Consider the following 15,730-nt stretch of genomic DNA (forward strand, 5'->3'; position numbering starts at 1 on the left):
TTCCAGCAAAACGTCCAATGTCCAATGCAGAGTTATCGGTTCTTGAGAGAGAACAAAGACCGATAACTCTGCATGGGAGATTGCAAAAGTTCTTGAGATATTCTTGCGCATGCATTAACACACTTGTTCTGTACGTGTGCATCGATATTAAAGATTTTTTACTTATATATATATATATATATTTCTAACGACAAAACATTTTCATATTATTAATTTATGTTCTAAAAAATATATTTTTAGAAGTATCCATTGAAACAATAAATTTATAACAAGCGATAAGGAATGTTATTTTGCACTCGATAATGTCCGCGTTTTTCTCATGTTTATAGATCGGTTAGAATCCCAACACTAAAGTTACGTATTGAAAATCTAGGCAACAGCAATACACCGGAATGCCCTCACGGTCATACGATGTAAAAATGAAGTGTCAGATCCTTGTAATCAAAACTTAGACAGATTATTTGTACACTGTATCTTAATCAGATTGGTTAGGCAACGACTCTTTATCTAGTGTGGACAGGAGCATGTGTATTTCCTTGTGTTCAGAACAAACATATTTTTCGACTTTAATAAAATAATAAACTTTTTTTCTCAATAACATGGTTATTTTATTTTATTTCATTATGTTTTAGTTTTTTCTCACATTTTCAATGAAACAAACTATGTTGCTTCCTTTCTGAAAAAAAGATATCTTTCAAGAAATTTGGTATCAAACATTTACAAAAAAAAACTTGACCCCCACCCCCAAATCACAAAAAAATCAATGGTCAGTACGTTATCCCTGTCTACTAGAGACTGGAGTTGTTTATCTGAACGGCTTTCGTTTCGGATACTACGGAATACTGTCTAGTGGCGGTGCTTTCATTGTAGCATGTTCGCTTCGAGTGTAGGAGTTCGTGAGTTCGAACACCGGCCGGTTCAAGACCAAAGACTTGAAAATTGATATTTGCTGCTTACCTGCTAAGCACGCGAAATTAAGGAGTAAAAGCAAAGACTGGTCGGCTCGGAATCAGAATAATGTGTCCTGGTAAGGTGAAATGTATTCCTATGAATTAGCATGTTAAAAATCCGGCTCAGGGTGTCGGTCTAGTACAAAACAGGATTAATATAAAAAAGAAGATGTGGTATGATTGCCATTGAGACAACTCTCAACAAGAGACCAAAATGACACAGAAATTAACAACTTTAGGTCACCGTACGGCCTTCAAAAATGAGCAAAGCCCATACCGCATAGTCAGCTATAAAAGGCCCCGAAATGACAAATGTAAAACAATTCAAACGAGAAAACTAACGGTCTAATTTATGTACAAAAAATGTAAAAAAAGAATATGTAACATATCAACAAACGACAACCACCGAATTACAGGCTCCTGACTTGGGTGTCCCGGTGGCCAAGTGGTCGAAGTAGTCGACCTTTCTGTATTTCCAGCCTGTTAACACTTAGGTTGTGAGTTCGAATCCCACACGTGGCAGGTCAGCTCGACTCCAATCTTAATTGCATAGAATTATTAGTTTTCATACAGAAAGTCGGTGGTTCTCTCCGGTGACTACGGCTTTCTCCATCAATATAAACACTCTACCACGAAATAACATGATAGTGTTGAAAGTGGCGTTAAAGACCAATCAATCAACACATTAATCAACCAATCATCCATACCGGTATAATTATATATGCAAGAGAGGATAACTTTGTAGCTATCGTTAAGAAATATTTTCAAAACTGACTCTATGGTCGGGTTGTTGTCTCTTTGATCGTTTGCTCAAACCGAACCGGAAGCTATAAACAGGGCCTACAACATTTTGATGTCATATTTTCGCCTTAGCCGAGAAATTGTTCAACTAGCTCCTGTATTAATTGATCTTAATCTTCCTTCAAAATGTTTGAAACGTTAATTTTTGTTAAATTGCACTGTCTCACTTTATATTTAAAATGCACTCTCGCTTGCGAAAGCAACAGATTTGAACCAGCATTATAGTAACTCCGCAGAAGCAGATAGGAATAAGTTATGACGTACACAATAATCATTCTAATCGTAACCATGTTCATTGACCATAACGACGATGAACGCACATCATATAATGACGTTTCGACATTATATAATGAAGTTAACCGAACCACATGATATAAAATAATAGCACATTATATAATGACACAACCACATCATATAAAGATGCTTGCACATAATATAAGGGAAAATGCACATCATATAAGGATATTTGCACATCATATACGGATCTTTCCATATCATATAAGTATATTTGCACATCATATAAGTATATTTGCATATCATATAAGTATATTTGCACATCATATAAGAATGTTTGCACATCATATAAGAATGTTTGCACATTATATAAGTTTATATGTACATCATATAAGTATATATGCACATCATATAAATATGTTTGCACATCATATAATGATGTTTGCACATCATATAATGATGTTTGCACATCATATAAGGATATTTGGACATCATATAAAGGTAAATGCACATCATATAATGAAAATAGTCATTACAAGACAGTTTTGGCGTTCCATATAAAACAGTTTGTCTTGTTCCCAAGTACGAATGATGCTTGTAATAAAAAACAATTAAAATACCAGTATGTTATGGTAACAACATTGTATTACTTTTTTAAGAGTGGACAAGATCATGAAAATGACGACAAGAACCTTGGATACAGTGGTTTTACAAACCATAGGAGAGTTGATCCCGTGAACCCTGAAGACATGAAGGGCTCTGGTGACAAGAATTTGCCACAATTGACAGATGTAAGAGTATATATTAAACCAATTTAATTTTCTTCAAGCGCCATCATTATCTGTTGTCCAACCGAAATAAAAACAAGTTATTAATATCAAAGAAAAACAGTAAATGAAATCAACCTTACCCTTTCTTTTTGTATAATGAAAACACGATAAGCACACTATATACCTGACCATTTTACATCTATATTTTATTTGTATTTTACAAACATACTGACAATAAGCGCAGCTCAATACTCAAGGTTTAACAGTTGGTCAAGTTCCGATTGTCGAATGATGCTTGTAAAGAAATCAATTTAAATATGTGCATGTTATGGTAACAACATTGTATTACTTTGTTTAAGATTGGACAAGATCGTGAGACAGACGACGAGAACCTTGAATGCCGTAGCTTGACGAACCACAAGAATGTTGGTACCGGATATCGTAAGGACATGAATGGCTCTGGTGGCAAGAATATGCCACAACCAGTGAAAGATGTAAGAATATGTTTTAAACAGATCCACTTTTTCCCAATTGCCATTAGTATCTGTTGTTTTACCGACATTTTGTTTAGTTTATAATAGAATTTGGAAACACTGCAAAATGGTAAATCAATTTAATCCTACCCTTTTCTTTGTATAATGAAAACTTGTTAAACACACTATATACTTGTGCAGTTTACATCTATATGTTATTAGTATTTCATAAACACTCTGGCATATAGCATAAGCATAGCTCAATACTCAAGCTATTACAATTTGTCAAGATCCGAAGGATGAATGATGATTGTGATAAAATTTAATTCTAATACCAGCATGTTATGGTAACAATATTGTATTACTTTTTAAAGTTTGGACAAGATCGTGAGACAGACGATGAGAACCTTGGATGCAGTGGTTTGACGAATCCGAGGAAAGTTGAACCTTTTAACCTTGCAAACATGAGAGACTCTGATGACAAGAATTTGCTACAAGAGAACAATGTAAGCGTAAATCTAAAACAAATCCACTTTTCTCCATGCGCCATCATTATCTGTTTTATAACCGAAATAAAACTTAGTTTAAAAAAGCAAAACAGTAAATTAAAACAACCCTTTTCTTTAAATAATACAAACCTAGTCAAGTATGTAAGAGTATATCTTGGAAGTATCGAATTTTTCCAAGTGCAATCATTATTTGTTTTGTAACAAAAACAGTTTTAAATAGAATTTGGAAACGAAGCAAAATGGTATATCAAATCCACACCCACACTACCCTTTTCTATGTATAATGAAAACATGTTCAGCACACTTTTTACCTGATCATTTATATCTATATGTTAAATGTATGTTACAAACATACTGACAAATAGCACAGCTCAATACTCAAGCTAAAACAGTTTGTCTTGTTCCAAGTACGAATGATGCTTGTAATAAAAAAACAATTTAAATACCAGTATGTTATGGTAACAACATTGTATTACTTTTTTAAGAGTGGACAAGATCATGAAAAAGACGACAACAACCTTGGATACAATGGTTTTACAAATCAGAGGAGAGTTGATTCCGTGAACCCTGAGGACATGAAGGGATCTGGTGACAAGAATTCGCCACAAGCGAAAGATGTAAGAGTATATCTTAAACCGATCCAATTTTCACCAAGCACCTCCTTTATCTGTTTTTCAACCGAAAAAAAAAATTGTTTATAAAATAATTTGAGAAAAAAAGCGATTTAGTAAATCAAATCTACCCTACCATTTTCTTTATAATGAAAACCCAGTCAGAGATGTAACAGTATATCTTAGAAATATACAATTTTTACAAGCGTAATTATTATTTGGGTCTGACAAAAAAGGTTTAGAATAGAATTTGGAAACAAAGCAAAATGGTAGATCAAATCAACAATACTTTTTTCTGTATAATGAAAACATTTTAAGAACACTATTTACATGAGCGTTTTACATCTATATGTTTTAACAAATATATTGACAATTAGCACAGCTTAATAATCAGACTAAAATAAAATTGAGAATGCAAATGGGGAATGTGTCAAAGAGACAACAACCCGACCATAGAGCAGACAACAACTGTTTGTCTAGTTCCGATTGACGAATGATGCTTGTAAAAAAACCATTTCAAATATTTACATGTTATGGTAACAACATTGTATTACTTTGTTTATGTTTGGACAAGATCATAAGACAGACGACGAGAACCACAATAATGTTGACCCCGTTAATCTTAAGGAAATGAAAGGCTCCGGTGGCAAGAATATGCCACAACCAGTGAAAGATGTAAGAATATGTATAAAACAGATCAATTTTTTCCCAAGCTCCATCTGTATCTGTTGTGTAACCGAAATGAAAATTAGTTTTTATTAGAACTTGGAAACAGAGCAGAATAGAAAATCAAATCAATCTACCCTTTTCTTTGTAAAATGAAAATTTGTTAATCACAATATATACCTGAGTATCTTATATCTATATGTATTTAACAAACATACTCAGTCTGACAAATAGCACATCCTTTATGTTCTCCCTCACTACGTTCGTCCGAATATAAAGTAATTATATTCTATGGCCTTAACAAAGAACAAAAGATTAAATGTAGGTGCGCTACTCGCTATAACCTTTAATTCTATATCTTATGTATCAAATACAAACATGATAATTATAGTAATCATAATTACAAATACAAATATACATTAAATCATCCGTGAATACACGTGTCTCTTCTTTAGGCTATAGCGAGAGTCGATGGTCAGAAAGATGACCGCACGGGTTTTAAGTGCAAACGAATGGTCACATGTCATGAATATTCATGAACGGACAACGAACTAAATTTTATTTACTTGAGATCATATATCCATTAAAATTAATATGTAATTTTCTTTAGAGAAGATGATTTGACCAACCTTTTGCATCCTGACCAATTGTTGTTTATTCATCGATGGAAACGCTTGCGTAGTATCAAGGGTTTACTACTGTAATTGATACATACAAATCCTTGTTAATATTAACTACAAGTTGGTACATGTACATATTTCACAGTAGAAAATGACAACGCATATTACTTATTGTACTGTATCCTTTTAAATCTTTTCGTTTATGTTAAAAACACATATTAAGGGGGCTCGCGGGTATAAGTCATTTTTTTTTTATATAGGATTTCGCTATATTTTTCTATAAATTAACTTTATCATATGTTAAATAGAAAAATAAAATAAAAAAATGGGGTCACCGTTCATTTAAGCTCACAATCTCTGCCTTTGAAAGAAACATACATTTTTGTAGAGGTACTTTTTTCTCTTGAACTTATAGGAGAAAAAGAGGTAATATCGAAATAAAAAAAACGCTTAATTACAGAAATCGCTCAAATTTTACAAAAGTTTAGATTAAGTACAACTTCTTTTGAAAAAATGAATAAAAAAAACCGATGAGTTAAAACAGATATTTCAATTAAATGCCAAACATTCGCATTTTTGCACCAAAGGGAGATAATTTGGAGGTTTCTTTAATGAGAATTACATTTTAAAAGTCATCTTGGGCCAAAACGAATTGATTTTTATGGATGATTTTTGTACCATATGATAAAGTTACAACTAATAAAGTAATGAATAAAATTTGTAATGAAAAAAAAAAATGTTTAACTTTTTCTGAATTTTTTGTATCCTCGAGCCTCCTTAAGTGGTAAATGTCCTTTTGTTGCAATGGTTAAATTAACTCTTTACATTTTTTTAAAATATTTTCCAGACCTTCGAACGTAGAGCCGATTACAAAAGAAAAGAAGTTACTGAAAATGTTTTGGTAGTTCTATGAACGCCTCTAAAGACAGGCAGATGCAGATTGATTGGCTAGACGAAAAGGAAATATATAATGCAGTAAAGAAGGGGAACACAATACCGGTACTATACTTTCATAATAATAAAAAACTGAATTCTGTATGTCAAATTGAATGTAAGTCTTCCGAGGGATTAAAGAAAATCGTTAGCGTCAAAACAAATTTCAGACAAATACAACAAAGCATTCCACAAATTATCTGATCTGATAAACAACTCATGTCAGTTAAGTTCCAATAGTTGTCAAAAATCATCGCTTAATCATAAAACTGGTCAAATACAAAACAGTATAATGACCAAATCGTGAATACGATTTGAATTATAAATCACACATACTTCGCTTAATTTACATGTGAGTCCACACTTGGTGTTATCAAACATATTTTATATTACAGATTCCTGAAGATATGGGTGATCAACAGACTCCTTCATGCAATATTTAAATGTATGTTGGAGGTTCCAGCTGCAAACTCAACAATGATGAGTGGAAAGTAAAGATGTAATGCGCCGTGGCCTCCAAGAATGCATATTAAAAGTCATATTTCATTAAATGTTTTTGAAATTTTTGGTTTCTTTTTATAAATTCATGATATTTGAATACTAGGGTCGTACAATTTAAAATTTAAAGAAACAATACAGGTTTTAGTACACGAAAATACGTAACGGTTTATAATATTTCCCCAGTTCACTTGATTACTAATATTGAGATGCTTTATTCAACAAGTTCAAAGAGCCGAATATTGAATAATAATAAAAAAAAACTATAAAAGAACTGATTTCATAAACAAATCGAATTATCACGACAGTCAGAATGTTGAATGTTGAAAATACTGAACACCTAGAAACATTTAAAAAGGAAAGTCCTTTATCAAATGGCAAAATCAAAAGCTCTAACACATCAAACGAATGGATAACAACTGTCATATTCCTGACTTGGTACAGACATTTTCTTATGTAGAAAATGGTGGATCGAACATGGTTTTATAACCAGCTAAATCTCTCACTTGTATGACAGTCGCATGAAGTTCCATTATATTGACAATGATACCTGAACAAAACAAACAAACAAAAACAAAACGCGCGATTGACGATCCAAATTTAAATTCGGGTATCTATGCTGAGTTTATTTAATCAGGAACAATAACTAGCAATAAATACGTTAGTATTTCATCTCTGTTATGTCTTCAGATTACTTGCAAGATTTAATTCAAACCCGTTAATCTAGTTTGCATCAACTCGGTGTCAAGGTGGAGAAGCGTGCAAAGACTCTTACCGGATTCGCATACAAGGACGAAAAGATTTTCGTAAATAATTTCCCCGTTTGAAGCATTTTATACTGTTTATCATTATTTGATGAAGACAAGTTATATATAAGTGTCGTAGCCGATTGTCAAATTACAACATTACCAAATAAATATTAGAATCAGATGTTTACTGGAATCATCTCACAAAGAGAATGTTCTTAGTATAAAAATAATTTTGTTTTACAAGTAACCAACGAAGTAAGTTATAACCTATGGCTTTAAAAACAAACTTTGGGCTTTAACTGATTTTTCTACTCTCATGTTTATTATATAATTGACTACTACCACCTACTAGTTTTTCAAAAGACACATCCTGTGAAGGCAAACTGGAAAAACATGGTGTCAGTATTAGATTTTCTATTATGAAAGAAAAAAAAAACATATATATAATATATCTTGAAACTAATGTTTTACAATTTAGAAAATAATTCTGTTGTATACAGTGTTGAAAAAGATAAATCATGTAAGGTACATTTTTTCACTCATAAATGCAAAAAAATACATATCAAACGATTCATTATTAACGCCATTTTGTATATACAGTTGTTCGTACAAATATTTAAACTTTTTTTTAACATCATTTTCAGTATATGCTTGTTATCAAATCGTCTTTGTAGCATTCTACTGAATATATCTCAGAGAATTCCTTTTTTTCTCTTCTTGTTTGAATTGATGATATACTTGAGGTTAGGATCTTTTAGCTTAATATCGCGAAAATGTGACCATTTAGGTTTAAATGAACAAACTTTTCCTATTTGTACACATATTCCTTCTTTTTTTTTTATTGATACCCACTATAGGTGTATTTTTTTCCAGTATATTAAAGTTTAAAAATGAACTATTTTTGCAATACCAGAAAGGACTGCCCAGTAAACTATTAAGTTATATTTAGTCTTTTAATACAGTTTCATATATATCCACTGCGTTTGATCATTAATGACATTATAGTTCAGAAAAATTGCTTGCGGTCATTTAAAATCTATGCAGTCTATTGACAAGATACAACAACAAACGATAACCACTAAATCACACAATTTTAGTTGTTTGTTGGAATCGGTGTGGTATTTCACAAAGTAAGATATGGCGAGAGCTCAAACAAAGATTTGTAAGCAGGAGCCATTTTTTTTGTAAAAGATGTCGTCGATTTTTCACCTTATTAATGAAAGTGTAGAGCGTACAAAAATCCAAAGTTTTGATACAGGTTCAACATTGTATTGATTGGGATTGAAGATGTTGGAGTATGTCCTTAAACAACATTTAATCTACATCTAATTAAAACAGCTGGTTAAAAAATCTCATTACAATTGATCGTGACGGATGCTAATAGTTACACAAAGGATTATCTTTTCCGGGGTGTATCTCCAGTTTGATAGGTATCGTGGTGGTCAGTCTTAAGATCCCTAAAGTCTGTTGTAACTGCCTTGTCCGGCTTTTCGGAACCTTGTACCTATTGGTTTTATTACGTCATATATTTTTGAATAAGATTTGGATTTTCAAATATGTTAGCCCATCATTGAATGGACATGTTTTGTAGAAATGCGCATCAGGTATAATAATATCGGTAGGTTTAATGGTATTGGAATTTTGTTCTCTCTGTTTGAAGCAAACAGTATTAAGAAATTTTAGATTTAATTTAAATGTATTCTTACTGACTAGGCTTTATGGAGTTTAACACGTTACAACAGCTTCAGTAAGTGACCAATTTGTAGATCTCAACATTCTGGACATTTTTTCTCCTGTCAGATGTTCCTTTTGTACAATGGTTATCAAAATAATAGCCAAATTTGAATTTGACCTTTATGTTATATTTTAGCAATGTCAGCCATCTTGGTTGGCCTGCGGGTCGTCAGGCTTATTTTTAAAACTAGATAATCCAATGATGATTGTGGCCTTGTTTGAACAAATGGTAAAAGTTGGCCCTGTTGTATCACAGTTGTTAATAGAAATGACGACGGACTACAACGGTCAACGGACGCAAAGTAATGAGAAAAATTCACTTGGCCCTTTGGTTCATGTGATCTAAATAAAAACGTCAATGCATAAAACACTAAATATATAAAATTAAAATATAAAGAAAACGGGATTCTTGCTTTAATAATTGGAACATATGTTTAGTCAACAGTGTTGCAAAAACAGGTTAATTGCTCACGTTGGCACTGACGGTGAGATGACCTTAACCTTACACACTTGATATCATAGCTTTTTCTGACACTGTATCAAGGGAATTATCTTTTTTGTCATCGTCTAGTTGTCAACTGATCTTCATAATAATTTTTTTTATGAAAATCAATGTACAATGTATGGAGCGACTTGAACAATTACTGTATCTGTGGTATATGTTTTTAGGTGTAACGGAATAAATCAAATGCAACTTGATAGAAAATTGCTGTAACTTGCATTGGTATCATTCATAGATTGACATTTTTTGTTTGTTCCTATTATCTAATCTTAATTAAAAAAATGAAAGTAGCAGTAGGGATTTTATGCAAGCCACAAATTTAAGATCTACGGATTTCAAAATTTCAACAATGTACATGGCTATATAATAGTAGAATGACCTTAAAATAGTAACCAAATTTAGATTCTCAAGTAAGAAGAAAAATTAAATAAATTGCATATCAATACCCCTTTCATTACAGTTACTTGAAAAAGAAGACTTGAGGTATCATTACTCAACTGGTTTATATACAAACAAGCATTTATATGTTATAAAACTGTAATTATATTTCAAGCGAGCACTAATTCATTATTTAGATCTAAAGTGATAATAGCAAATAACAATACAATTGTAGTAGTGAGGTTAACATTACAATCAAAAGCTTCGTATTACAATTTGTTCATTGAAATAAAATGAAAGACCTAAAGTCAATATTACATTCTCTGGTAATGTCAAAGTACCTAAAATAAAAATAGAAAACACGATTATTTTATGTATTGCTGTCAATTGCTTTAATTGTATTATTGTATATGCAATTCTAACGTTTTGTACTAAAAATTGCACATGGTCTATATTTTGGTAAACGAATATCTTTTATCGGTAAATATTGTACCATATCGTACCATAATGATAACTATGGTAACATTTCAGGAAAAAAATTCCATAAGTTGAAAGTATCATTGGAAGCTGATAGTGGAAAAATTTTCAAGATGAGATCTGGCCTTTAGATTCAGAAATTCAAATAATCACGATTTCTCATTGTTGAAGGCCGTACGGTTGCCTATAATTGCTTACATCCACTTTATTTGAACTTTGGTGGATAGTTGGTACATCTCCTTATGTTTATACAAAGACGGTGATGAAAAAAAAGAGAAGTTTACGCTGTGGATTTTAAGGACAAGGGTAAACCGATGAGTACTACATACACACACAAGGGTCACATATGTATATCATAATTATGGTCACTTTGATTTCTTCAATATCGAAAAATTACTATTCGGAGAGAGTGTCTGTTTGACATTTTCGTACACAGTAACGTCTGATCAGAATGCGGCATTCATTGAATTCATTATTCATTATTAGACAGTGCCTATCACCTTTCCTTTTTCAGGTATCTCGATTAGATCGACCATCTTTGTTGACATAAACCAAGTTGATTAGCCGTGGATATGTTATTATTCTAAATCAAAATGAAATATTTTACACTGAAAAAAAAACCAACAACCTGCAAGTAGCAGTCTACAAGGAAATCGAACTATGTATGATTTATTCGCAAACTATCAGATCGAGGAGTCATCAGAGCTAATATCATGTCAGTATTTTAATTATCTACTGTCACTGGGACCAACATCGGTTGATTAAAATCTGAATCCTAAGTTTCGACTGTTTTACATCGGTAAAGTACTGTTGCAAATCTAAAAGTCCTTAGCTTTAAGCAATACAAATTTCCTCTTAAACTGGGGTAACGCTGGGATCCAGAAAAACTTGTATGGAAAGAAAATATTCATATGCTACATTTTGTTTGTAAGTTTCCACTTCATTAGGAAATGTAACTGAGATAAAAATACATTCTTTTTAAAAACTAGAATTTGGACATTTTTTTATTGTTTTGATAAGATCCTTGGGATGTTTACTTTTATTACTTGGCTTTCAATACGAAAGGTCCAGAGCATACAATGTACCTTATACTGGATTATTTCCTTAAAACGTTTTTTATTGCATTCAAATCATATCGCACTTTGAATCATTTCAGTTTTAGGAATCTTTTGTATACATTTTTGTTTGGTAAAACGCATTTGTTGATAAATGTGAACAAATTCAATAACAGAGGTATTTTGAGGATCCCGTCCATTTCTATTTAACGTGTCCAAAATTTGTAAACGAATATACTACAAAGTAAAAATTTTAATGTAAATAAAAAACTCACTGGAAACAATTTTTGTATTATAGGTTTTTACGTTTTTTCCATGAGCATGGTCTTAAGCATGTACATGTTATTTTCAAAATCATCATACCGCCGCAGTACCCACCACGACAGCCACTAGAATGACAGTAAGCATTACATTCGTTTGAATGAGATGGACACCCATTTGATCCACTTGCAGCTGGAAATACATTCATGACATACTTATTATTATTAATATTATCATTTATGTTATTGTTATTATTATTATTATTATTATTATTATAATTATAATCATTATTATTATTATTATTTGTATTATCATTATTATTTTTACTATTATTGTTATTATTAATATAACAATGATAAGTGTTATTATTATTTTTATTATTATTATTATTATTATTATAACTATTATTATTGATATTATTATTATTTTTATTATTATTGTTATTATTATTATTATTATTATTATTATTATTATTATTATTATTATTATTAATTATTAATTATTGTTATTATTAATTATTATTATTAATTATTATTATTATCTATTATTATTATTAATTATTATTATTATGATATTATTATTATTATTATTATTATTATTATTATTGTTATTATTATTATTATTATTACTATTATTATTATTATTATTATTATTAATTATTATTATTATTATTTTATTTCAACGTTAAGTGTTACAACGAAAAATACAATAATTTGTTTTCTTTAGTTTTGTACCTGATTTGTCTGTATAAATTTGTTAAAATAGTAAATTTGATTTCAACCTTCAGATATGATACTTGAAGGTAAAATTGTATAAAAAAAGAAAAAGAAGAATCTTTCCCAGATATTTCGTTAATACATTTTTCTATAAATGGTGAATTCAAATTTTAGCATTTGACAGTTGATTGATCTATTATGTATGTTGCAAACATTCTGTTCACGATGTACCTTGAATTTATTCTTATTACCTTGGAAGAGCAAAACTATCAAAAATCCAATGAAAAAGACGTTTGCTTTCATCTCAAAGTTTTGCAACTGTAAGCTCCGTAAAAAGAAAAACGTTTTATAATTAGAAAACACTTATGTTAAAAAGTAAAAATCATAAAAATACTGAACTCAGAGGAAAATTCAAAACGGAAAGTCCCTAATCAAATGGCAAAATCATATGATAAAACACGTCAAATGAATGGACAACAACTGTCATATTCCTGACTTGGTACAGACATTTTCAAATGTAAAAAATGGTGGATTAAACCTGATTTTAAAGCGCTAAACCTCACACTTATTTGACAGTCGCTTCAAATTCCAATATATTGACAACGATGTGTGAACCAAACAAACACAATAGGTAAAAATGCCACAAATACGGGTACAACAGCAACACGAACCCCACCAAAAACTGGGGGTGATCTCAGATGCTCCGGAAGGGTAAGCAGATTCTGTTCCACATGTGGCAACCGTCGTATTGCTCATGTTATTACAAAGCCAGTAAATAGTCTAATTCGGTAGGTCACATTCGTGAAAAGGTTAGGGGATTGTAGTTAAGACATAAGGAACATATCCAATATTTTATCTGTACAACGGATATTCCATAACTGTCAACCAACTCGTGATGGCGTCCGTAAAATTTACGAAGTGATGATTTCAACTTCACCATTTGGAACTCTTTGTTTAAAAATGAAAAGGTCAAAATTGGGAAGCCGAAATCATCTCTTTTGTCGTAAAGTTTTGCTTTCAACCTACCCTCATAGTCAATTTCTAGATATAAGTCCTAATCAAATGGCAAAATCAAAAGCTCAAACACATCAAACGAATGGATAACAACTGTCATATTCCTGACTTCGTACAGGCATTTTCTGATGTAGAAAATGGCAGATTAAACCTGGTTAAATAGCACTAAACCTCTCACTTGTATGACAGTCGCATCAAATTCTAATATATTCCAAAGGAAGACAGTTTAACAAGATTTAGATTTAGTAATTCTTACCATTTTTAATAGATGGCAATTCAAAGGAATAAAAGAACCAAATAAAGAATTAGTAAAACTTACATGATGTTTTACTCAACAAAATATAAATGAGTATACTAAAGTACATGTTCATACAAGGAAATAAGGAACCACAAAACCGGTAGCACGTTGTTCATAGCAAAACTTTCCTTTTGCGTCTATAGAAATACATACGAAACAACAAGTTTTAACATTTGATTTGTTTTATCGAAACGGCTTTTTCAAATCAAGAATGATAAATCCTTTACGCACCGCATCTTGATAGTATTTAAGTTTGCTACAGTGAACAAAGAGTACTGATTTAAAATTCATGTTTATATAACAAATATTTGACACTTGAACTCGACGGAATTGAATTTTGTGATCATGTTTTTACAGGTTGAATGGCAGTTGTATTGACATATTTCAAATATATTGGAATTATAAATATTAGAAAAAATCAACAAAGATACACACTTATAATTTATCCACACAACAGAAAGAATATTAGTACAGCTCCGAAAATACTCGCAGTTACTGACAGCTAGTACAAAGCCAATAACAACGTATGAAAAAAAAATCCTGCATCTAAGACAAAAATATCAATAAGTACACATCCTGCATCCAATGGAATAAGTGTAAAAACGTCATAAACATGACTTTGTGTAATGCCAAGATACAGGTATCGACAGATTGTAGAGCCATGAATGTGCATATGTATAAAAAAAAATACATTTAGTTTCATTGTAATCTACTGATAACAATCAATATCAATTCTAAACAAAAAATAATATTTAAAGATCTAATAACAGTGTTGTGCTTTTGGAATAAGTTTATTTAAAGGATCGATAAGTCTACCCGGATCATTTCCAAATTCCGTATCGGTAAACAACTCCTCCGTAAATATGAGGATGAGCTATCCCGTTTGAAATAAGTTTTCTACAGGTATAACCATACTTCAAAACCAAATTTTTAAACCTAGGGTAGAATTTACTGGAGGTTTTAAGTAATTTGTGGTAACAAAATCCCTGACTTAATAATTTACCAGTAATACATAGATTACATTCATTGAAGTCCAGACCGTTACAAACAGACACGGGCATAGCGAATGAGTTGTAATACATAAACACCGTACGATGGTGCCAAAGGAATATCACCGTCTCTATTTTGAGATTAATAATCTTTAGTCTTTAGTTACCTATATAAAATGTGTTGTAAACTTTTGTTTGTCTTTTCGTCGTTATTCACCATGGCAGTGCCATGCCAATGACGTTGCATCAAAACAATGGCGAGTGCGTTAAAAAAAGATATAAATCCATTAAATGTCTACTTTATTTCAACTCAAAGTCCATGGTCAATGTAATTAAAAGAATAATTAATCAAAGAAACAAGATATTGGACAAAAATCAACTCGTGACGAAACAACACCGGTAATGAAGTCATGCGCTAAGTGCATTCAACTATTAATTTGCTGTTCGGCCACTGGTTGAATATTTTTCTATATTTGAATTCTTGGATTAGCT

The 15,730-nt window shown here is 31.1% G+C and overlaps 1 long non-coding RNA gene across 1 annotated transcript; it reads left to right on the forward strand.

The window, feature by feature from the left end:
- Positions 1-6,530: 6,530 nt before the first annotated feature.
- On the forward strand, positions 6,531-7,133 carry LOC127726672 (uncharacterized). Its single transcript, XR_007993633.1, has 2 exons — positions 6,531-6,633; positions 6,963-7,133. It is a non-coding gene; the product is annotated as an uncharacterized LOC127726672 (long non-coding RNA).
- Positions 7,134-15,730: the final 8,597 nt, after the last annotated feature.

This window comes from Mytilus californianus, unplaced genomic scaffold, assembly GCF_021869535.1.
Source record: "Mytilus californianus isolate M0D057914Y unplaced genomic scaffold, xbMytCali1.0.p SCAF_18, whole genome shotgun sequence".
Taxonomy (NCBI): domain Eukaryota; kingdom Metazoa; phylum Mollusca; class Bivalvia; order Mytilida; family Mytilidae; genus Mytilus; species Mytilus californianus.